Source organism: Eptesicus fuscus, chromosome 5 (genome assembly GCF_027574615.1).
Source record: "Eptesicus fuscus isolate TK198812 chromosome 5, DD_ASM_mEF_20220401, whole genome shotgun sequence".
NCBI classification, from domain to species: domain Eukaryota; kingdom Metazoa; phylum Chordata; class Mammalia; order Chiroptera; family Vespertilionidae; genus Eptesicus; species Eptesicus fuscus.
In genome coordinates, this window is record NC_072477.1 from 57,411,965 (window position 1) to 57,438,056 (window position 26,092).

The window sequence follows — 26,092 nt, forward strand, 5'->3', positions numbered from 1 at the left end:
GAACAATTGTCTAGTTTATTAAATTGTTATATGTAGCCATGGATAAAATGTACACCATGGAAGTAGCTCGCTAGAGAGAATCAAATAGATTAGTTAATTTTTAAAATACCACTTGTGTTATAATATGACCGTTTCAACTGAATGTCATTTAAAAGCTGAAAAATTAAACTCATTTACAAAATGTAAATGTTTGCCATTGAGTCAACCGCCACCGCAACATTTGAATACTCTTTTCATCCTACTGTTTGGCAATAGGGCAACAGCTGAGTATAAAATGAGAATGTAAGCTCCTTAAAAGAAGGGGCTCTTTTCTTTCTTTTGTAATCCATCCCATATTTACTGTCAAGATCAGTATTGAATAGGTGCTTGCTCATACTCTCAATTGACCCTAGAAACCAAGTAGAGAAGAGGCAGGTATTCTAAGAATTCAATGATGGGCATTAGTAAAGAAGGAAATATTTGAACTTAAAATTATTTGAATCATCTATATAGCCCCAACATACACATAAATATGCCTGTGTGCCTAGATAGTTCTGTAGTCAGGTCTAGACAATCAGCTAAATAATTCAGACCTCTGAAAGCAAGGCCAGGATTTTAAAATTAATGTATCCAAGTTAATTCACTTGGTGATTATTAACACATTGTTTACTTTGCTCTGGCTAAAGCTGCATAGTAGAGAAAAACAAACTGGATCAGTGTACTTCACCCATCCAATTCCCTTGGAACATCTATTATATTTTTCTTTTATTTTTTAATATGTTTATATTAATTTTTAGAGAGAGAGGAAGGGAGAGGGATGGAGAGATAGAAACATCAATGATGACAGAGAATAACTGATTGGCTGTCTCCTGCACGCCCCACACTGGGGATTGAGCCCACAACCCAGGCATGGGCCCTGACCGGGAATCGAACTGTGACCTCCTGGTCCATAGGTTGATGCTCAACCACTGAGCCACACCAGCTGGGCCATCTATTGTATTTTATATATATCTATGTAGTCAAGGCCTATGTCTATACTGTCAAAGTAAAATGGGAGGTTGATATAATTGTGTATAGATAATACACAAAAAAACATGTTGTCCTCTCACCAATCTAGACCTTAGTAGACTCATCCATAAATATGGATGACAACAGCGGTGCTCTACAGTCATTTCCAATGCTTTGGTTCTGCTATTATTTTATTCATAAACACAACACCATTTCCCCCTTTGTATATAAGCCTGAATAACAAATTAAGTGTATAAGACAATCTCACTTTCAGGTCAAACATACAATTTGGCCACTGAACAGTTCAGTGTGCGTCAACTGGTAGACTGCAAGCCCTCAAACACTAATGTGTCTGCATATAGCCCTAACTTAGTGCTGTAGGGGTGTGATAAGTAAGTTTTACTCAGATAGTCACTTTATGCCCTGTTTGAACTTATGAGCAAATCAATGGATTTGCTGAAGCAAATAATCCTTTTTTTCTGAGTGATCTTGGTTTCATACTCAAAACAACTGGATCCCTAAGAGCTCAATAGTACCTCCATTCCCTGCTGAAATTAACACTTTCCCTGGCCACCAACACTTTCTGGCATGCTCATCACTTTCCCAAAATGCAGCTTGCTGCTTTTACTATTCAAAACACAACCAAAAAAGGGAAATGAACTCTCACTTATCAGAAACCCCTGCCCATAGTAATGCAGGAATGGCTGGCACATCTTTGTCAAGTGTGAAGAGGAATTGTTATAAATCACTAAGGTGCCACGACTGATAGCTGTTCATTCACCAAGTACTCACCCTGGACAAGATTATCTCATTTAATCCTTGCAACAATCTTGCAAGATAGAAATTATTCCCCATTTTGCAGGTGGTAAAACTGGTTCTTAAAGAATAACTTCCGCCAAAACCGGTTTGGCTCAGTCCCAGGTTCGATTCCGGTCAAGGGCATGTACCTTGGTTGCGGGCACATCCCCAGTAGGGGGTGTGCAAGAGGCAGCTGATCGATGTTTCTCTCTCATCGATGTTTCTAACTCTCTATCCCTCGCTCTTCCTCTCTGTAAAAAATCAATAAAATATATTTAAAAAAAGAATAACTTCCCCACTCAGCTGGAAATTTGAAACCCCTGACTTATCCCAAAGTCTATGATCTTTCTGGTGTGCTACACAAACTAAAAGTGGGATTTGATCCTTTGTAAAACCAAATATAGTGTAATGATAAATTACTATATTTTAATTGGTATAGGTATTAAAATTGGGGGTGGGATAGAAAATCAGGTATTGAGAAAACTGGCAAATTTTTGCTCCTATTTTAGCCCTGACTGGCCATTCCACCATGGAATAAGTCCAAAAACAATGACTTGGAACTTTTGCCTGTCTTTTTAATCACCAGTCCAGGGTAGGTCAAACCAGTTTTATTGATTTGGCTATATTAAGGAGTCAAAGTCAATTGATCAATGTTTTTTTCTAGCTATCCATATTTTTTTCATCTCAGTGTCTGACACACAACATGAACTCAATACATTTTGGTGTATTAGTGATGGAAGAATCTTTGAGCCAATAAGATAAGCAAATTCTAGCCCTAACTGGTTTGGCTCAGTAGATAGGCCTGTGGACTGAAGAGTCCAGGTTCGATTCTGGTCAAGGGCATGTACCTTGGTTGCAGGCACATCCCCAAAAGGGGGTGTGCAAGAGGCAGCTTATCAGTGTTTCTCTCTCATGTATGTTTCTAACTCTCTATCCCTCTCCCTTCCTCTCTGTAAAAATAAATAAATAAATAATAAATAAAATATATTTTAAAAAGAGAAGCAAATTCTATTAAAGTCACAATAATAATTGGTGTCACATGTATACATTCTCAAATGTGGTCTTTGCAATCTACTAAATACCACCAAACCAGCCTAATACAATGAATAAACTGGCTATGCATTTAAAACAAAAACAAAAACCAGAGCCAGCAGTGTGTTCCTACTCGTTAGGGGGTTGGACTAGATGTACCTTAGAACTCTGTCTGCAACTTGAGATTCCTCTACAACCAAGTGGTGAGGATTTTAACATTTTGTAACAGAAGCCAAAAAGTTGGTCCTCTGGAACACACAACATCAAAGAGGTCATATTTCAACCTCTCTTAGCTTAGTAATCAGTCATAATCATAAACTCATAAATACATGGTATTTTTGTGCTTGATCATATTTGATGTCCACCGGTTACCAGGAGACATCAACTATTTGCAAGTCTAATTCATTTCCAAATAAGTGAAAAAAGCACATTTCATCCTATTTCAATGCAATTATTCCTGGTTCTTCTTGGGTTTCATTCTAGTCTCTTTCTGTATTCCTACTTCTCTTAGATCTTTCGTGGAGTCTTCTTGGTAGCCCCTTCCTTATACAGTGCCCCTCAGTTTGGCTCAGATGCAGTGCTCAGGGAACCCCTGCACAGTCTCCTGGCTCCAGGCTTGCTCCTCTCCCAGAAAATCTGATCTGGGTTTGGTTTTTGTCCTCTTTCTTCTTCCTCTGAAGATCGACCTTCCATATTTTCCATATTTCCCATAGTCTTGCTAGACCTCTTTTGTCTCCTTCCTTATTCTCTTACAATCCCCAGGCACCTTCCTGAATTGCTCTGAGCAGAGGTCACTGGTTCAGAGGTTTCATGGGCCCTTTTATTCAGAGCTGGTGATGCTGAAATGCTCACCCCCTTTTTTACCAACACAGGCTCTTACCTAGATGAGGTATGGCACTTCCTCCCTGAATCACTTTCCTCTACCTGCCATTATAAGCTTGGAGACTTCAAGTATGAGAAATACATTATCTCATGGTTCTAAAGACCAGAGTCTGAAATCAAGGCACCGGCAGGGCTGCTCTCTCTCTTGGTGCCTCTAGAGGAGACTCTTTCTTCTCCAGCTTCTTCTAGGTCTCCTTGGCTTGTGGCCACATCACTGTGACCTCTGCCTCTATGATCATGATGCCTCCTCCTGTCTGTCTCAAATTTGTCTCTGCCTTTATTTCATAAGAACATTTATCATTTGATGGGGGCCCATCCAGGTAGTCTAGGATTCCATTAATTACATCTGCAAAAATCCTTTTTCCAAATAAAGTCTTATTCATGGGTTCCAGGGATTTAGATGTGGGCATATCTTTGGGAGACCAGCACTCAGCTCACTACACTCCCCCCACCCCAGGACATGACTGGCAGTTCTAATTTTCCAGAGCAGTGTTTACAAAACTTGGATGTACATCTAAGTCACCTGGGCTTTTGTGACACTTGGGAACCTGATTCAATAGGTCTGTGTGATATTCTCCATTTCTAACCAGCTCCCAGGTCACACTGATACTGCAGTAGGTGGTCCAAGGTGAGCAGAGTTTGCAGCAGTGTGGTTCACAGAGCAGCAGCAGCAGCAGCTGGAACCCCATTAGGATGGAGACTCTTGGGCCCCACCCACACCCGCTGAGTCCAAACCTGTACTGCAATAAGATTCCCAAGTGCTTTGTCTGCATGTTAAAGTTCAAGTAGCTCTGATGAAACAATGAAATTAGGTGTGGTGTTTTTTCCCTACTATATATATACCCAAGACCCTTTCCACCAAACTCTGCACCTGTCCTGTGGAGTCTTCAGCCCTGTTAGGGCAGGTCTTCAGTTCTCTGCATGGTGGGAATTTCCCTGGGCCCCTGAGGGGAAACCCCTAGAAATTAATTCCATTCTTCCTTGCACTCAATTCTATTGTACAAACAGCCACACCCTAAGTGTCAAACCAGGCAGCCACTTCTCCCAAGACTGGGAATACCAACAGAGTAGTTGTGATACACACAGAAGCTACCACTACAAAACAACCACTACAAAACTTTCCAGGATTCCTGGTCATTCTTCCTGTTATAGGGATCAATTAAATGTGCTTTTTCCACTCTTCTGATGCTCACATCAAACCCTTTACTGTCAAGGAGTCAAACTATTAAATGTGTCCCTTCATGCATCCCAAAGAATGTACAAAAGGAGGTACCTACAACAAAAATCTATTAGGCATCTGTCATCATTACGTATATGGCTTCTTTGCTCAGAAAGAGACCCTCCCATGAGCCTGCTGCCTCCACAGGAGGTACACAATGAAGGTTGAACTTAGTGAACCTAGAATTAAATCCTGCCTCCATTAGTTAGCAACTGTGTGTCCCGGGGCAAGTTGCTTAACATCCCAGGGCCTAGTTTTACCCATGTGTGAAAGCGGGTAGAACATATGATTAGATGGACCTTGAGTATTAGATAGAATTGTGCATGTAAGGGTCAGCACAGGGGCTGCAGTGATGTGGTCAGAGGAAAACATGAAACAAGATTGATGAGGTAGGCAGATGCTATGAACTAGATTGTATGCCCCCCACGTCCATATGTTGAAGTCCTAACTCCCAATATTACTATAATTAGAGATAGGATCTTTGCAGTAATTAAAGTTAAATGAGATTATAAGATTGTGACTCTAGCCCTGACCAGTTTGACTCAGTGGATAGAGCATCCACCTGCGGACTAAAGGGTCCCAGGTTCGATTCCAGTCAAGGGCATGTACCTTGGTTGAGGGCACATCCCCAGTGGGAGTTGTGCAGGAGGCAGCTGATAGATGTTTCTCTCTCATCGATGTTTCTAACTCTCTATCCCTCTCCCTTTCTCTCTGTAAAAAAAAACAATAAAATATATATTTTTTAAAAGATTGTAACTCAATAGCATTACTCTTCTTATAAGAAGAGACACTGGAAAAGAGACAAAATGGCGGCAGAATAGACGGATGTGTCCTGAGCCTTGTCCCGGAGCAAATAGAGTGAGCGGCTGAAACCAGTGGAATTCAGCCCGAATTGGGCAAGGAGACGCAGCTGGTGAGACAGTTTGCAGCCGGGAAGGGCAGAGGTCCCCTGGATAAAGGTGAAATCAAGGATCTAGGTAAGAGAGTCTGCCAGACCTCTGTGCCCAGAGGATCAGGGAGAAACTAAGGGTGCCAATTCGCATCCCTGAGGACAGGCAAAGCGTCTGACTGTGAAAAAAAAGGGACTACAGGACTGCAGGAAGTAGGGGATTTTGGACCTTGGAGTATGGATTTTGGATCTGAGCTCAGAGGCAGCCCTGAAGGGCTGGCCGGACCACGCAGTGACAGCAAGAGAGGAGCTTGCAGAGACACAGTGTCTCCTCGTGGTGGGGCCTGTGCCTTTCTCCACTAAACCTAGTTCGTAGGACCTTTCGGATACAGACACTTACCCGTGGCTGAGGTGCGGGAGAAGGTGTGGACTTGTGGAATCTGGGGAGAGTAGCCGGTGGTCCAGGAGAGGTGGTATCGAGTCTAGTGCCGAGTCATATCTAAGCCCTGTCACCAGTTTCTCCAGAGAGATAGCCCCTCCTTCCAGTCTCCAGGCAACCAATATAGCCACACCCAGATCACACCCTGAATAATACAAAGGAATCTGAATACTCCCTGAGGACATAGGAACTGGCCTAAAGAGAAATTTTTAGCCCCAGCAACCGGAAACTGAGAAGCAGTACAGTACAGACAAATGGAATCATAAGCCAGCCAAAGGAACGACACTCCACTTTTTTCACTTTTATTTTTATTTTTTTTATTATCCCTATTTTCTTTTTTTTTCTTCTTTTCTTCTTTGTTTTCCTGTTTTTGTTTGTTGCTTTTTTTATTTCTGTTTGCATTATTTTTCCATAACTATTTTTTATTTGCTATTTTTAATTTTTTATACCATTTTTGAAATCAATTTTTTTGTAAATTTATTATTTTTTCTTCTCATTCTCTTTCTTCTCATCCACTTATTCCCTTTCTACTTCCTTAATACTAAATTGAGGTCCTCCCCATATTCATCCAATTCTTAATCTTATTTTCACTATATAAGCTCAGCCTCTACAGACTCTGCCCCAATCCTCTTTGCTGGGTGTGTAGTGTTTGTATTTTTTGTTTGTTTGTTTGTTTATCTGTTGGTTCTGTGGTGTCTTACCCATATATATATATATGTGTGTGTGTGTGTGTGTGTGTGTGTGTGTATACTAGAGGCCCGGTGCACAAAATTCATGCACGGGGGGTTTGTGTCCCTCAGCCCAGCCTGCACCCTCTCCAATCTGGGACCCCTCAAGGGATTGGGCCTAAACGGGCAGTCAGACATCCCTCTCACAATCCAGGACTGCTGGCTCCCAATTGCTTGCCTACCTGCCTTCCTGATTGACCCTAACTGCTTCTGCCTGCCAGCCTGATCACCCCCTAACCACTTCCCTGCCAGCCTTATTGCCTCTAACTGCCCTCCCCTCCAGGCCTGGGTCCCCCACAACTGCCCTTCCCTGCAGGCCCAGTCGCCCCCAACTTCCCTACTCTGCCAGATGGTCACCCCTAACTGCCCTCCCCTACAGGCTTGATCACCCCCAACTGCCCCCCCTTGCAGGCCTGGTCCCTCCCAACTGCCCTCCCCTGCTGGCCTGATCACCCCCAACTGCCCTCCCCTGCTGGCCATCTTGTGGCGGCCATCTTGTGTCCACATGAGGGCAGCCATCTTTGACCACATGGGGACAGCCATCTTGTGTGTTGGAGTGACAGTCAATTTGCATATAACTCTTTTATTAGATAGGATTCTCCTTTTTATTCCTTTGTCTTTTATCCCTTATCTTTTTCTCTGTCTTCGATAGCATTTGTGCTCTCTTTTATCTGCCCTATCTCTCTTTTCTCAAGTGGTCACTTATATTAGGTTTATTGGTATCGTGAGTACATTTGTGCTTAGTTCCCTCTGTGTTGGTTCTTGTTGAGGTGAATTTTATCTGGTCTGGCCAAGAGGCTTAAGAGCAAGCCACATAACCAGACACCTGGAGAGGAAACTCCATCCACGAACAGGTCAATAACACCCCAGACCTAACTATAGAGGCTGGAAGAATTCAGCAGTGAGGAAAAGAGCATGAGTGAATGAGGGAGTAAAAGAGGAGTGTGTGGTCAGGTGGGGTGTGTATGTGTGTGTGTGTGTGTGTGTGTGTGTGTGTGTGTGTGTGTGTGTGAGTGAGGCACAGTTAGATCCCACAGGACCTTCAGGGACAGGCTAATCAGGCTCGCCTAACTAGGCAGCTTCTGCTACCATTGCAAACAGTACCGGGAGGCCAGCTTGTCCTAAGGGACCTAGCCTTTTTGAAGGGGAGAGCTGCTGTAACCGGGTTCCCAACCTCAACTCCAACCAGAGTGCCCTCAAATAACACCTGGGACTCTACAGCCACCCCTGCCAGGGACATGCTACCTAGGCTGTGATCCCATGGTCAACGAGGCTCCAGCCACCCTAGGTGCAGGCTCCTGTGAGTTCAGAAGCAGGTTCCCCTCTGACCAGCCCAATGCTTTAGCCCAGGGCACTGAAACCACGTGAACAGCAGACACGTGAGCAGCCCGCTCCTGTCCAAGGAGCAGCAGCCCTGTGAGCAACCCGCCACAGGCCTAAGAGCAGCAGCTTCACGTGGCCTGCCCCTGTCCAAGGAGCAGCAGCTGTGTGAGCAGCCAGTTCCTCTGTCTGAGGAGCAGCAACCACACGAGCAGCTCGCCCCATCCGAGGAGCAGCATCCGCTTGAGCAGCCCACCCACTACTGAGGAGCGGCAGCCCCACGGAGCTGGCCCCTTCTGAGGAGCAGCAGCTGTGCGCAGCCCACACCCTGCACCTGTCCAAAGAGCAGCAACTGTACCGCACGAGCAGCCAGCCCCCTTCGAAGGAGCAGCAGCTGTGCAAGCAGCCCGCCCCTTCCGAGGAGCAGCAGCTGTGTGAGAAGCCCACCCACATCCAAGGAGCAGCAGCTGTGTGAGCAGCCCATCCCCTTCTGAGGGGCAGCAGCCACACGAGCAGCCTCCCCCCATCTGAGGAGCAGCAGTCACATAAGCAGACCGCCCACATCCAAGGAGCAGCAGCCCTGTGCAGTCCGCACTAGTCCGAGGAGCAGCACCCACACGCAGCCTGCACCTGTCTGACAAGAAGGAACTGGGAGAGCGGCCTGTCCCTGTCCAAGGGGCATCAACAGCACGAGCAGCTCACTCCCACACGAGGAGCAGCATCCACATGAGCAGACGGCCCCCTGTTTGAGGAGAAACAGCTGCACGAACGACCCACACCCGTACAAGGAGCAGCAGCCCTGAAAGCAACCTGCCCCTGTCCAAGGAGCGGCGGCATCATGGGTAGCCCATCCCATCTGAGGAACAGCCGCAGCACACAGCCAGACCCCATCTAAAGAACAGCAGCCATGTGAGCAGTCTGCCCCTGTCTGAGGAGCAGCAGCCATGTGAGCAGCTGGCCCCATCCAAGGAGCAGCAGACACAAGCAACCCATCCCCATCTGAGGAGCAGCAACCTCATAATCAGCCCACCCCCATCCAAGGAATAGCAGCTATACGAGCAGCCTCCCCCACCAGCCAGAGGAGGCACCACTGCTGCGAAGAGCACCCACCAGAGGAGCTGCTGCCAACTGAGAAGCAGCTGCTACTATAACCACCCGAGGAGCAACCACAGCCAGAGAAGCCACTGCCACCCAAGAAGCAGTCCCTGCACAGCTCGACAACTAGATCAGTAGGCGAGACCAAAAATGGGTAGACAAAGATACTCCGAAAGGAAAAAAAAGGAGGAATTGCCAGAAAAGCAGCTAAGTGGAACAGAGGCATGCTATATGTCAGAAAAAGAATTCAGAATAAGGGTCATAAAGTTCATAAACTGGATGGAAGAAAAAATCAACACCTTATGCAAGAATCAAAAAGTAATGGATGAAAAAAATCAACAACTATGTAAGAATCAAGAAGAAATGAAGAGTGATATAGATGCAATAAAAAATCACCATGGAAAGTTTCAACAGTAGACTAGGAGAAGCAGAGGACCGAATTAGTGAACTAGAAGACAGAGAAGCAAAACACAGCCAAAGTGAATTGCAACTGGAGAAAAAAATTAAAAGACAGGAGGAGAGCCTAAGGGAGCTATGGGACAACATGAAACGAAGCAACATACGAATAATACGGGTGCCAGAACAACAGGAAGAGGAACAAGGGTTAGAAGAACTATTTGAAGAAATAATGTCAGAAAACTTCCCTGATGTGGCAAAGAAAAAAGTCACACAAGCACAGAGAGCCCCAAATAGGATGAACCCGAAAAGACCCACACCAAGACACATCATAATAATGATGGCAAATATTCAGGACAAAGAGAGAATCTTAAAGGCTGCAAGAGAGAGACAGAAAGATACATACAAGGGAGCTCCCATTAGATTATCAAACGATTTCTCAACAGAAACACATCAGGCCAGAAAAGAATGAAAGAAAATTTACAAAGTGATGCAAATCAAGGGACTGAATCCAAGAATACTCTACCCAGCAAGGTTATCATTCAAAATTGAAGGGGAAATAAGGAGCTTCACAGACAAAACAAATGCTAAGGGAGTTTATCACTACCAAGCCAGCAATGCAAGAAATGCTAAAGGGACTGGTGTAAAAAGAAGAAATAAAAAGGTAAGAAGGAGCACCAGACACAAAAAATAAAAATGGCTACAAATAAGTACCTTTCAATAATAACTTTAAATGTAAACAGACTAAGTGCTCCAATCAAAAGACATCGAGTGGCTGAATGGGTAAAAAAAACATGACCCATATATATGCTGTCAACAAGAGACCCACCTCAGAAAAAGGGACTCATACAGATTGGAAGTGAAGGGATGGAAAAACATCTTTCAGGCAAATGGAAATGAAAAACAAGCTGGGGTAGCAGTACTTATTTCTGACAAAATAGACCTCAAAGTAAAGGCCATAACAAGGGATAAGGAAGGCCACTTCATAATAATAAAGGGATCGATACAACAGGAGGATATAACCCTGATAAACATATATGCACCCAATGCAGGAGCACACAAATACATTAAAAAAACTCCTGGAAGATATCAAGGGAGAGATTGACAACAATACAATCATAGTAGAGGATTTGAATACACCACTGACATCACTGGATAAATCCTCTAGACAAAAAATCAGCAAAGAAACAGCAATTCTAAATGACTCACTAGATCAGATGGACCTAATTGACATCTTCAGAGCATTTCACCCCAAAACCACAGAATATACATTCTTCTCATGTACACATGGGACATTTTCAAAAATAGACCACATATTGGGTCACAAACAAAGTCTCCCCAAATTCAAAATGATTGAAATCATATCAAGCATTTTCTCAGACCACAATGGCATAATATTAGAAATAAACTACAATAAAAACATTTCAAAAAATTCAAACACTTGGAAGCTGAATAGCATGGTAATAAACAATGATTGGGTTATCAATTAGATCAAAGAAGAAATGAAAAACATCCTGGAGACTAATGACAATAAAAACACAATAATGCAAATGCTATGGGACACAATGAAAGCAGTCCTGAGAGGGAAGTATATAGCTCTACAGGCCTACCTCAAAAAAACACGAAAAAATGGTAATAAATCATCTAACTCAACAACTCAAAGAATTAGAAAGAGAGCAACAAGTAAAGCCCACAGTGAGCAGAAGGAAGGAAATAATAAAGATCAGAGCAGAAGTGAATGACATAGAGACCAAAAAAAAACCAAAAAACACAAAAAAAACAAACAAACAAAAAACCAATACAAAAGATCAATGAAACCAAGACCTGGTTCTTTGAAAGGATAAACAAGATTGATGAACCTCTAGCCAGGCTCACCAAGAAGCAAAGAGAGAGGACCCAAATAAACAAAATCAGAAATGAAAGAGGAGAAATAACAACAGACCCCACAGAAATACAAAGGATTATTAAAAAATACTATGAACAACTCTATTCTAACAAACTAGACAACCTGGAGGAAATGGACACATTCCTAGAAAAATACAACCTTCCAAAACTTACTCAGGAAAATACTAAAAATCTCAATAGGTTGATAACTATGGAAGAAATTGAAGCAGTCATCAAAAAGCTTCCAGGAAACAAAAGCCCAGCGCCAGATGGCTTCACAGGGGAGTTTTACCAAACATTCAAGGAAGAACTAAAACCTATCCTCCTCAGACTTTTCCAGAAAATTCAAGAGGAAAGAACACTTCCAAGCTCCTTCTATGAAGCCAGCATCACCCTAATACCAAAACCAGATAAAGATAACACAATGAAAGAGAATTACAGACCAATATCCCTCAAGAACATAGATGCCAAAATCCTCAACAAAATTCTAGCAAATTGGATCCAGCAGTACATCAGAAAGATCATACACCATGACCAAGTGAGATTTATCCCGGGCATGCAAGGATGGTACAATATTCACAAATCAATAAACGTGATACATCACATAATCAAATTGAGAGATAAAAATCACACAGTCATATCAATTGATGCAGAAAAAGCATTTAACAAAATCCAACACCCTTTCTTGATAAAAACTCTCAGCAAGGTGGGAAGAGAAGGATCATACCTCAACATAATAAAAGCCATATATGACAAACCCACAGCAAACATCATACTCAATGGGCAAAAACTAAAACCATTTCCCCTAAGAACAGGAACAAGATAGGGATGCCCACTCTCACCACTCCTGTTCAACATAGTACTGGAAGTACTAGCCATTGCAATCAGACAAGAAGAAGAAATAAAAGGCATCCAAATTGGAAAAGAAGAAGTAAAACTGTCCTTATTTGCAGATGACATGATACTGTACATAGAAAACCCTAAAGACTCTATCAGAAAATTATTAGACTTAAATAAATGAATTCGGCAATGTAGCAGGATACAAAATTAATGCCAAGAAATCTATGGCATTTCTATACACCAATAATGAACTTACAGAAAGAGAGACTAAAAAAGCAATCCCATTTACCATCGCACCAAAAAAATTAAGATACCTAGGAATAAACTTAACTAAGAAGATAAAAGACCTATACACGGAAAACTACATGACACTGAAAAAAGAGAGAGAGGAAGACATAAACAGATGGAAGAACATACCATGTTCATGTATTGGTAGAATCAACATCATCAAAATGTCCATACTACCCAAAGCAATCTATAAATTCAATGCACTTCCCATTAAAATACCAATGGCATATTTCACAGACCTAGAACGAACTTTCCAAAAATTCATCTGGAATAAAAAAAGACCCCAAATAGCTACAGCAATCCTGAGAAAGAAGAACAAAGAAGGTAGGATCTCAATAACAGATATCAAGCTGTATTACAAAGCCACTGTTCTCAAAACTGCCTGGTACTGGCGCAAGAACAGACATATAGATCAATGGAATAGAATAGAGAACCCAGAAATCGACCCAAATCACTATGCCCAATTAATATTTGACAAAGGAGGCATGAACATACAATGGAGTCAAGACAGTCTCTTCAATAAATGGTGTTGGGAAAATTGGACAGATGCATACCAAAAAAAATGAAACTAGACCACCAACTTACACCATACACAAATATAAACTCAAAATGGATCAAGGACTTAAACATACGACGGGAAACCATAAAAATACTAGAGGAATCCATAGGCAGAAAAATCTCAGACATATGCCAAAGCAATTTCTTCACTGATACTGCTCCTAGGGGAATGGAAACTAAAGAGAAAATAAACAAATGGGACTACATCAAAATAAAAAGCTTTTGCACAGCAAAGGAAACCATCAATAAAACAACAAGAAAGCCCACTGCATGGGAGAACATATTTGCCAATGATATCAATGATAAGGGTTTAATCTCCAACATTTACAGGGAACTCATGCAGCTTAACAAAAAGAAGATAAACATTCCAATCAAAAAATGGGCAACTGATCTAAATATTCACTTTTCAAAAGAAGACAGAAGGAAGGCCAAAAGACATATGAAAAACCTGCTCAAAGTCACTAATCATCAGAGAGATGCAAATCAAAACAGCAATGTGGTACCATCTCACACCTGTCAGAATAGCTATTATCAACAAGTCAACAAATGACAAGTGCTGGCGAGGATGCGGAGAAAAAGGAACCCTCGTGCACTGCTGGTGGGAATGCAGACTGGTGCAGCCACTGTGGAGAACAGTGTGGAGTTTCCTCAAAAAACTAAAAATGGAACTCCCATTTGACCCAGTGATCCCATTTCTAGGAATATATCCCAAGACACTAGAAACACGAATCAGAAAGGATATATGCACCCCTATGTTCATAGCAGCACAATTCACCATAGCTAAAATTTGGAAACAACCTAAGTGCCCATCAGCAGATGAGTGGGATTAAAAAACTGTGGTACATCTACGCAATGGAATACTATGCTGCAGTAAAAAAAAGAGTTCTTACCTTTTGCAACAACATGGATGGAGATGGAGAGCATTATGCTAAGTGAAATAAGCCAGGCATAGAAAGATAAATATCACATGATCTCACTCATTTGTGGAATATAATGAACAACATAAACTGATGAACAAAAATAGATCCTGAGACAGAGAAACATCAATCAGAACGTCAAACTTCAGGGAGGGTAGGGGACAGTGGGGGTAAGGGGAAAAGATAAACCAAAGGATTTATATGCATGCATATAAGCCTAATCAATGGACACAGACAACAGGGGGGTGGGGGCATGAATGGGAGGTGGGGGGTAATGGGGGGACAAGGACACAGATGTAATACCTTAATCAAAAAAGAAATTTAAAAAATAAAAAAAGAAGAGACACTTAGACACATGAGGACACAGTGAGAAGGCAGCCTTCTGCAAGCCAAGAAGATAGTCCTCACCAAGAACCAAACTGGCCAGACCTTGATCTGGGGCTTCCAGCCTCCAGAACTGTAACAAAATTAATTTCGATTGTTTAAGCCACTCAGTCTATAGTATTTTGTTATGGCAGACTGAGCTGACCATGCTACACCATGAGTGCCACAGTAAGAAGCTAGATTTGAAGCAGAGGTATGCTGGGCCTGGCTCATTTCAGCTCACAATCAACTGTTGAGTTTTCAGGAATTTTGTGAGCTGTAAACATCAAGTTGGTGCCTTGCAATTGCCTTAGTGGGAACACTTACTCCATGGAAATTTGACAGATGCTATATATCAAGGCTCTTCTCCCTCCTTCCAGATGCTCCCTCACTTCCAATAAAGCCTGTTGTTAAACATTTACCAGCACACTAATGAGGTATGTGCAGTGTTTTGCAACATGAAATCACCAGAGGGTTTAAGCAGGAGACATGACCTAATTTATATTTTGAAGTAATCATTCTGGCTGCTGTGTGGAGAATGGCTCCCAGAGGAATGGGAATAGAAGCTGGGGGATCTAATAAGAAACTTGAACCCAGATCTCTTAATATCAAGTGCTCATTTTACGGTCACAACTGAGGTCTGCATTTTGTATACTCTTCCCGAGGTAGAAACTCTGCCCTTTTAATCTGCTCCCAGGGCTTGATTTCCTAAACTTTCCATCAGCAACCAGCTCTCCTCCTCACTCAAAATTACCATCAGTATCAGGCTTCACTGTCGAGACCCCCAAATGAATCAGAGCCAGCCTCAAAGACCCTCAGAGTTGAAGGACCTATATAACCCTATGGCTCAGCCCCTGCCTTACCTTCCGCTGCTCCTGCTCAGTGTGGAAACTGAGGCCTGGAGAAGTTTAATGGCTTGCCCATGGCTAAGCAAATAAAAGGAAGCACATAGATGGAGCCAGTGTCCATTGTTTCTACCACATGGAAAGGTTGGGCAATAGTGAACAACAGAAGACCCATCTTACTGTTTTTACTTCAGTTAAGATACTTTGTTCTAAGTATAATTAAATTATGATTATAATCCTATCTAATAAAAGAGTAATATGCAAATTGACCATCACTCTGCTACACCCACCAGCCACGCACACCAGCCAATCAGAGCGAGTACACAAATTAACCCCAACCAAGATGGCTACAGCCACTGAGGGAGGCTTGGGTTTCCCTGGTGATGGAGGAAGCCAAGCTTTCCACACACTCTGGTGGGCCCAGGCCTCCACTCAAGGGTACAAAGTTTCAATTATAGAAGATAAATAAATTCCAACAGAAATGGTGGCAGCCACGGAGCTGCAGAGAGCAGGAGGCTAGGGTTGCCCCCGGCAATGGAGGAAGCCAAGTTTCTGCAGCCCTGGCCGGCCCAGGCCTCTGCTTAAGGCAGCAGCCATGGAGCGAGCAAGAGGCTTGGCTCCACTCCAGGCTACAAAGTTTTAATTGTAGAAAATAAATAAATCCCAGATACCAGGGCCTCTGCTTGGGTCACTGGAGGAGCGTGGCCGGCCTGCAAACCGCCACAGGCCCCTTGCCCAGGCTGCCCCATGCCCCAAGGGAACCCCCACCCTGATCTGGGACACCCTTCAGGGCAAACCAGCTGGCCCCCTCCCATGCACCAGGCCTCTATCCTAATAAAAGAGTAATATGCAGATTGACCATCACTCCAACACACAAGATGGCTGCCCCCATGTGGTTAAAGATCCTGCCCCCATGTGGACACAAGATGGCCACCACAAGATGGCCAGCAGGGGAGGGAAGTTGAGAGGGACCAGGCCTGCAAGGGAGGGCAATTGGGGGCGAGCAGGCCAGTAGGGGAGGGTAGTTGGGAGGAACCAGGCCTGCAAGGGAGGGCAGTTGGGGGCGATCAAGCCTGCAGGGGAGGGCAGTTAGGGGTGACCAGGCTGGCAGAGGAAAGAAGTTGGGGGTGACCAGGCCTGCAGGGAAGGGCACTTGGGGGAGACCCAGGCCTACAGGGGAGAGCAGTTGGGAGGACCTGGCCTGCAGGGGAGGGCAGTTAGGGGCAAACAGGCTTGCAGGGGAGCAGTTAGGCATCAATCAGGCTGGCAGGGGAATGGTTAGGGGTGATCAGGCTGGCAGTTAGAAGCAGTTAGGAGTAATCAGGAAGGCAGGCAGGTGAGCAGTTGGGAGCCAGCAGTACTGGATTGTGAGAGGGATGTCCAATTGGGCCTAAACGGGCAGTCGGACATCCCCTGAGGGGTCCCAGATTGGAGAGGGTAAAGGCTGGGCTGAGGGACACCCCCCCCTCCCCGTGCACGAATTTTGTGCACCGGGCCTCTAGTTAAATTATAATTATAATGCTCAGCCTTTATGAGAACGATTCCCAATAAAACCTCTTGAGTTAGAAGCATCTAACAATAGCAGATCAAGAAACAGTTCTTATGGAACAACCTGATCTTTACTCAGACTCAGAAAGGTGTACTCTTAATGCTGATACATTCTCAGAGCTTCTAGTTACTTATGATCCAATTATTGATAATTTAAAAGTGGTTATAAAGGCAATCAAAGAAGCTTCCTTCTCTGAAAAAATACAAAAGAAAGAAAAGAAGTTAATCAACTGCCGTTTTCAAAAGATCTTTCAATTATAGATTATGGAAATAAATGTGGCATAAGTTTATGAGGATGAAGCAATTGCATATTATCTCAGGTTTTCAGAAGAAATTCTTTATAGGATTTTTACTGTTTTCATAGATATATGGGATGTTATTGTTGGAGAGGACACAATCCACCATCAACAAACTGTGAAGTCTTAGAGGTTAGGAACTCTGCCTAAAGCCACACAGCTCATGGGCAGAAAGACAAGGGAGAGGCTAATTTCCTGCTTCTTAGGCATGCTTATTAAGCTCTCAAGAGGCTTGGGCTACACTCTGCCCAGCATGGAGGGCTGCTCAATGCCTATGCCGTGGTACTACACCAGGGATGGAGTCTAAATTTCAGTTCAGCTCTTGAGGCTGCCTCCCAGGGCTGGGGCCTCCCTGCCCTCTGCTCCTGGCCTGATCTTGGCCCTCCCTTCCTGAAGCATAAATAAAGCAAGACTGAAATGGCAAAGGACGTTTTGCTCATTGATGAATGCAGCCGACTACTTCAACACATCATTCCAACAAGGTCTGGATGTGGGCCAGCCTCATCTACTTGGTCCATATTCAAGTTGCTTTTCTTTTTCCCATGAACTGTGGTTCTATTACAGGGGAAATTGGAGGAAATAAATTGGCACATGAATTTTTTAAGTCATCCTTGCATTTCTAAGGGACTGGCATCAAGCTTGTGGTAATAGTAGTCATGAGATGCACAGATCAGGAGGCATAAGTGGAAAACCACATTTTTTTTTTCTCTTTTTCCCTTTTAAAAAAAATGTGTATTGCTGGGAAATACACATGACACAAAATTTACCATCTTAATCATCTTTAAGTGTACAGTCCAGTAAATTAAGTACATTGACATTGTTGTGTAGTCATCACCAACATCCATCTCCAGAATTCCTTTCATCTTGCAAAATGAAACTCTATATCTATTTAACAATAACTTTCCATTTTATCCACCCTATAGTCCCTGACAACCATCATTCTACCTTCTGTCTCTATGATTTTGACTACTCTAGGTACCTCATATAAGTGAAATAAAATCAAACAGTATATATCCTTTTGTGACCAGCTTATTTCACTTAGTATAATGTCCTCAATGTTCATCTACATTATAGCAAGTTCCTTCCTTTTTAAGGCTGAATAATATTCCATTGTATGTATACATCACATTTTGTTTATCTGTTCATCTGATGGGCACTTGGGTTGCTTCCACCTTTTGGCTATCCTATCTAATAATAGACAAATATGCAAAATGACCATACCTCTGACACACCCACAAGCCACGCCCACCATCCAATCAGAGCGTGTATGCAAATTAACCCAAACCAAGATGGCTACAGCCACAGTGATCAAGGTTTCCTAGGTAACAGAGGAAGCCAAGCTTTCTGCCAGCCGTTGCAGGACTAAGCCTCCACTCAAGCTACAAAATTTCAATTATAGAAGGTAAACAAATTCAAACAAATGGCGGCAGAATGGAGCTTGAGAGAGCAGGCCAGGGTTGCTTCCGGCCACAGGGGAAGCAAAGCTTTCCGCACACCCTGGCTGGGCCCACCCGCTTAAGGCAACAAAGTTTCAATTATAACCCCAACACAAATGGCTACCGGCTTCGGAGGGAGCCCCAGGCTTGGCTCTGCTCCAGGCTACAAAGTTTCAATTGTAGAAGGAAAATAAATTCCACATACCAGGGCCTCCGCTTGCGTTGCCAGGGGGCGTGGCCTGCCTACAAACCACCACAGGCCCCTCGCTCAGGCCGCCCCATGGCCCAAGGAACCCTCACCTGATCCGGGACGCCCTTCAGGGCAAACCAGCTGGCCCCCACCCCTGTACCAGCCCTCTATCCTATCTAATAAAAGAGTACTATGCAGATTGATCATCACTGCAACACACAATATAGCTGCCCCCATGTGGTCAAAGATCCTGCCCCCATGTGGACACAAGATGGCCAGCAGGAGAGGGCAGTTGGGAGGCACCCTGCCTGCAAGGGAGGGCAGTTGAGAAGGACCAGGCCTGCAAGGGAGTGCTGTTGGAGGTGATCAACCCTGCAGGAGAGGGCAGTTAGGGATAACCAGGCCGGCAGAGGAGGGAAGTTGGGGGCAAACAGGCTGGCAGCAGAGTGGTTAGGGGGTGATCAGGCTGGCAGGCAGAAGCGGTTAGGGGCAATCAGGAAGGCAGGCAGGCAAGCAGTTGGGAGCCAGCAGTCCTGGATTGTGAGAGGGATGTCCGACTGCCCGTTTAGGCCCGATCCCAGGGATCGGGCCTAAACGGGCAGTCGGACATCCCTTGAGGGGTCCCAGATTGGAGAGGGTACAGGCTGGGCTAAGGGACAACCTCCCTCCGTGCACGAATTTCGTGCACCGGGCCTCTAGTTGTGAATAATACTGCTATGGACATGGGTGCATACATATATTTTCAAGTTCCTATTTTCAATTTTTTATATATACCCAGAAGTGGAATAGCTAGATCATATGGTAGTTCTATTTTTAATTTTTTGAGGAACAATCATACTATTTTCTTTTTTTAATATATTTTTATTGATTTCAGAGAGAAAGGGAGAGGGAGAGCGAGAGATAGAAACATCAATGATGAGAGAAAATCATTGATCAGCTGCCTCCTGCATGCCCCCTACTGGGAATGTGCCCTTGGACAAAATCGAACCCGGGACCCTTCAGTCTGCAGGCCAACACTCTAGCCACTAAGCCAAACCAGCTAGGGCAACCATACTATTTTCCATAGTAGCTGCACCATTCTACATTTCCACCAACAGTGTACAAGGGTTCCAATTTCTCCACATCCTCTATAACACTTATTTTCTAGTTTTATTTCATGGTATTCATCCTAATGAGTGTGAAGTGGTTGAAAACCCACTTTTAACCCATAGTCTTCTATTGGATTCTGACTCTGCGTAGAAACTGGCCTTCTATGGAAAGGAGTCAATCAGGGAATTCTCTCAATGCTGGTAGCTGGTCTGTGTAGTTCAAGTAAAACAAACACAAAGGTCAGATTTTTCTTCAATAGCAAAGCGTTTGCCTATATAGTTTGAACATTTGCCTCAGGGCAGTAGGTGAGGAATGACCACAGTCATGTCATAGATGCACAGAGTTAGCACTTAGAAATTTTAAAGCAACGTAACATGACCACGTTTCAACCACATGATCAGAGGACTTGTCTCACTAAGAGGGTAGAGACTGATTTGGGCATTTTTATTTCATTTTCTAGTATTTTAATTTTATTAAATTTTCTTAAATATTGGTTCATGATGGGTTGAAAATTAAGAAAAATAATTTGTCCTTCACCACAAAGAAGCCTCTATCTGGGGCTGAATAAATTTGTATATTGTGTGTGCTCCAAAGTAAATAACAAAAATTCTTTGGTAACTCTTAGCTCCCCAGATAACACCAAGGTTGACCATGAAGTCATGTTAACAGCAATAGCTATGGCCATTTCTGCTTCTCCTGATTAAGGCCTGGCGTTAGCTCATTCTGCCACAGCTGGAGCCTCAGCAGCTCTGCACCCAGGTCCCACCCATGGGCCTCTGGCCCAGCTCATTGCTCCTGATCCCTTGTATTTAGGGCAGTGATGACGAACCTATGACACATGTGTCAGCACTGACACGCGTAGCCATTTCTGATGACATGCAGCCGCTGAGGCGGCCGCATGCCGAGGATGAAACATTTGCAAAATAATGTTTTTTCCTCAAAGTGACACACTACCCGAGTTATGCTCAGTTTTTTGGCGAAGTTTGACACACCAAGCTCAAAAGGTTGCCCATCACTGATTTAGGGTATAGGGTCTGGTTTCCCCAGGAGCTGCTGGAGTGGATGAGCGACCCAACCCAGAAATGCAGGGGTGGGACAGCAGAGCAGAGGAGCTGGCAGGTACATTCCTCTACCCCTCAACCCCCACCAAATTTAAAACATGATGGTTCTGCACGTTGTGAAAAGCTTTTCCCTCAGATCTTGTTTTAATTCTTCACTCTACCATTGTAATGAGTATTACCACCCCCATCTAATAGATGAGGAAACGAGGGTCAGGGAAGATGACAGTCATCCAAAGCCTGACTCCAACTATGCCACACACAGGTCCAGGCAGTCAGTGCAGGATGACACAAGCCTGGCTTAGACCAGGATCTGCACCAGGAGGCCTGAGCAAGAGACATCTAGGCATCTATATATCCTACCTAATAAAATAGTAATATGCAAATTGACTGCACCTTCGCTATGCCCAAGCCACGCCCACCAGCCAAAGCCACGCCCACCAGTCAATCAGGGCGAGTATGCAAATTACCCAACAAAGATGGCAGTTAATTTGCATGCGCTGAGAGAGGGAGGAGTGAAGACTGAAGACAACTTAGAAGGAAGAGGGAGGAAAAGCGGAAAGCAAGGTGGCTGCCAGAGGGAAAGCCCGGGCGGGGCGGAGCGGGGTGGAACGGGGTGGAGCGGGGGGCAGGTGGCAGTGGCGAGCGGGTGCAGGTGCGGTGGCCGCAAAGGCGGCGGCAGCGGCAGCGCACACGGCCGCAACAGCCGCTTGCAGGATTTTCCTGCAAATGGGCTACTAGTACTGTATATAAAAGCCTAAGTGACAGAATGATCGAACAACCAGTTGCTATGATGTGCAATGACCACCAGGGGCAGACGCTCAACTGCCCCCTGGTCGTCAGTGCACTCCCACAGTCAACCTCCCGCAGCTGGCCAACCTCCCACAGTCCCTCCTCCCAGCCAGCCAACCCCCTCCCCCCATTAGCCCCAATCAACAGCCAGGTCGAGGGACCCCACCCATGCATGAATTCATGCACCAGGCCTCTAATATGTAATAAGTCCAAGTACAGAATTGTTTCAGAAAGAGGAGATACTCTCATCAGGTGCTCTCCTCTGGAAGGAGGAGTGAGTGGGCCTGTCTTCACTGGGACTGCTTCCCTCTCAGACTAATTACCAGTATCTGGAACTCTCGGGCCTGGCACATTTCTGATAGGGCAAGCTGTGGGTCTGGTGTAGATGACCTGGTCCTGGGTCCCAGCTCAGCCATGTCTTGGCTATGTGACTGTGGACTTTGTAGCTCTTCTTGGCCTCAATTCCCACGAACAAATGTGGGTGGTAGAAATGCCTTCTTTATAGGGTTATCCTAAAGACTAACAGAATGCCTGGTAAATGATCACATTGTGCACAGGTTTGATATTACATTAAACTCACTCTTTAGTTCCCACCCCATCCCCCAAATCCCATATAAGCTGTTGTTTTCTGCTCCTTCTCTCTTTCTACATCCTGAGTTTGGTTTTGCCAATGGGTGAGAGGCAAGCTGGCCCAAATACCAAGAAATGCAGCCTAGTTTGCCTTCTGAACTATAAGATTCCTGTCCTTGGTTAGTTTGAGCCTGAAGATGCCTTACAAAGGCCAGGCTTGGGGTCAGGAGAAATGGGCAACACCTGGGACAGAGCAAGTTATCTGGCCACAGTGGGACACAGGTCAGCAAGCCAGAAATGGGTGTTGGGGAGAAGGTTTAGAGTGAGAAGGTTACCTGAGGGAGACCTGACTTGGGAGAATCTTCAAAGGACTTAGAGGTGGAGATTTAGGACTTAAGGGCCATTAGAGAGTCCTACAGTCCAATGCTTTGTTTTGAAAAATGAGGATAACTGCCACTCTGGTAGGTGGCCCTGTTGAGACCACACCCCAGGTCTCCTGATTCTTGTTCCAGTGCTTTTAAAACTGCACTTTAACTCCTCCATGCTGCCTCCACCCTATGTCAAGTAACCACACAAACTAGATCTGCCAAAATAGCAGCCAATTTTAAATAGTCTATCCTAAGGCATTCCTATTTATCAGGGCACATGTCCCAATCTGGGGTTTGGGTAATATAACATCCTTCTAAACCAGCAGAAGGGCCAAGCAATGGGCCCCCACCTCACCCTCATTGAAGATGCTTTTGCAACAACCTGGGAGAAAGCCCTGCTATCCTCACATCAGCCAGCAGGGGGAAGACCTGGGAAAGGGTTGTCAGGTTTGCAGTGGGGCAGCTTCTAACAGAGGGGAGAGCAGCCTGCCTCGCAGCAAATCGGGCTGTCAGCCAGAGACCAGCAGTAAAAAGCCAGTGTGATTGGTTTTACTGTCTAGTAAAATGAAAATCCTCATAAATGCTCATTTGCTCTATCATTTCAGATTCCTGGGTGTCTGGCTGGCTCCAGACAAGGCGCTTGAGTTTAAACCATCACCAGGCCATAAAGGAGCTGTGACTTGGGGGAAGTTATTCTCTACACTTGGTTTCTACATTTGAAAATGAAGGGAAACAATAGTGACCACCTGTTAGGGTTGTTGAGTGGCACAGATTAGAATTTGCTTGCCACACAGTAAGCGCTCGGTGTATATTAGCCAGCAGCTAATAGTGATTTTACTTCATTAACTTATCCCTTAATTAAATATTTATTGAGCACCTACTCTGCATAAGGCCCTACGCCCGGTGTGTAAGAAGAGATAAAATGATGAAAAAGACACTTCTCCAAAAATATCACAATGAACATATTTCATGGTTTATCTATTTTATCTTTTAGCTATTATGTTAGTAAGAGTAACTCTCTAAATCTCTTTGATCTCTTTTATTGTCCTTGTTATGAGGAAGCTCAGCACCAAATCTGAAGGCCGGTCTTGGCTGCTGTTTTGTCGCTCGTGGCTAGCAGATTTGCATTCTTATTTTTTGTTGGTTCTTACATTAGATTTATATTCATAGTTTACTAAGTTAGTGTATAAATCTTTGCCCCGGCCTGCTCTGTCCAGAGGTGTGGTCTTGCTTGGTCAGAGACTGGAGCACTTTGGGGAAAGGAGGGTGCCAGCCTCCAGGCTAACGGGGCCTGAGGGGAAGAAGGATGAAGCAGAAACAGCAACACTCAAAACACCTCTGAGGGAGACAGCATTGGGAAGGAAGTGAAAAGCAAGTAAAAATAAAGACACTGCCCAGGGGCAACTTCAGTGTGGAAGAGAAGGAAAAGGAGGGAAGGCAGTGCAGATGTGTGCTAAAAAGCTGAGGTTAGGAAAGAAGTTGCTTGGTATCCATTTCCGGGGGGAGGGGGAAGGAAGACAACCAGCAATAGGTTTCCTAAGAAGATCAGGAAGCAGAAGTCACTGCCCTACCCCCACCCAGTGCCCAGAAGGGAGAAGTTCCCAGGGTCATCTGGTCACACAGCTGAGTCTCCAAGTTCCCCTGTGATTGTCAACAGGCCTTGGGTCACTGATGTTCACAGCACCTCCCACCCTCCCATCTCTCCATCCCACCTCCCATGAACCAGGAGGTGTATATAGACCTAGTCACCACATAGGTGAAAAATGCAAGGCTGCCATTGGTCTTACTCAGAACACTTTGAGAAGGCCTACAGATTGGCTGGCATGCTTGACCTGAAGGCACAAAAGAAACATTGCTTGATTGTGGCGAAGGAGGAGCAGGCCGACCCATCTGTTAAAAAATGTCTTGGCCAAACAACAACTCACAACATTTCTTTTAGAAACTAAGCAGACCCCCACAAAATATGGACCTCTGTGGGCCAAAAGGTACGTGCTGGAACCATACATTGGAAACTGCCCAAACTCTCCAATATCAATTGCAGAATGGATAAATTGTGTTTTCATACGGCAATGAGAATGAACAAACTACAACAACATACAGCTATATGGATGAATCTCACAAGCACATGTTGAATAAAAGAAGCCAGACACCAAAGAACACAGACTACATCGCTGCCTTTACATAAAGATCAAAGACAGGAGACCATGGTGGTAGAAGTCAGGGCAGTGGTCACCCCGGGGGGCAGTGACCGGCAGAACACAGCTTGGTTTCTGTCATGTTTTTTCTCAATCTGTTGCGTACACGCATATACGTAATCATGTTTTCTTTTCTTTTCTTTTTTGGTCTTTTTTTTAAATTTCTTTGATTAAGGTATCACATATGTGTCCTTATTCCCCCATTGTACCCCCAACCCCCATTCATGCCCCCACCCCCCTGGTGTCTGTGTCCATTGGTTAGGCTTAGATGCATGCATACAAGTCCTTTGGTTGATCTCTCCCCCTCACCCCTACCCGCCCCTACCTTCCCTGAGGTTTGACGGTCTGATTGATGCTTCTGTCTCTGGATCTGTTTTTGTTCATCAGTTTGTGTTGTTCCGTAATCATGTTTTCAATAAAAAGTGAAACCAAACAACACAAGCACCTCCTGGGGCCTTGAAACGGCGGGACCCAAGGAGAGCAGAGGCCACGCGGCACCTCACACGGCGCCACGGGGCGGCAAGTGACCCGGCTGTTCCAGGATGGCGGTGGAGGGCTCGGCCCCGAACTCAGACCGGTCTTGGAGCAGAATTCGGACCAGGACTCAGACCCGGACTCAGACCCAGACTCCGACCGGGACTCGGAATGGGGCTCGCCCCCTCCCAGGAGCAAACTCAAATATACTCGTAAAGTCAGAGCAGTTAGTCCTGCGGGGCAACCGAGGGCTGAAGGAACAGCTTCTGACAACAAACCAGAGGAAGAGCCTCAATGGGGAAACCCGGGAGCTGGGAGCCAGGGAGCGACCGGGCCCACGAGCCAGAGAGCGCCATTGTTTCGTCCCCTCCGCTTCTACAGTCATTTCCCCGGAGTCTGGCCTACCTGCAAGGTCACCATGAGGGTTCCCAGCTACGCTGCCTGGAGTCTTCCCTCGGAACACCGGGAGGAAAGGGAGCAGGCGGAACCACAGGGCCTCCCCACCAGCTGGGCCTCCCCACGAGCCAGGCCTCCCGCCTCCAGCCGCGGGCCAACGCCCCGAGGGCCGCTGCGCATGCCCAGACCCAGGCGGCTTC

General features: G+C 45.0%; 1 long non-coding RNA gene across 2 annotated transcripts in view; it reads right to left on the minus strand.

The window, feature by feature from the left end:
• Nucleotides 1-26,092, minus strand: part of LOC114231982 (uncharacterized) — a 158,699-nt gene that overhangs the window by 107,832 nt on the left and 24,775 nt on the right. Inside the window, exon 1 of one of the 2 annotated variants that reach the window (XR_008556126.1) lies at nt 25,902-25,997. The exons of the other annotated variant lie outside the window; for it this stretch is intronic. This is a non-coding gene — a long non-coding RNA (uncharacterized LOC114231982). Of the gene's footprint in view, nt 1-25,901; nt 25,998-26,092 lie in introns of those variants that run through there. 2 annotated transcript variants of the gene reach the window in all.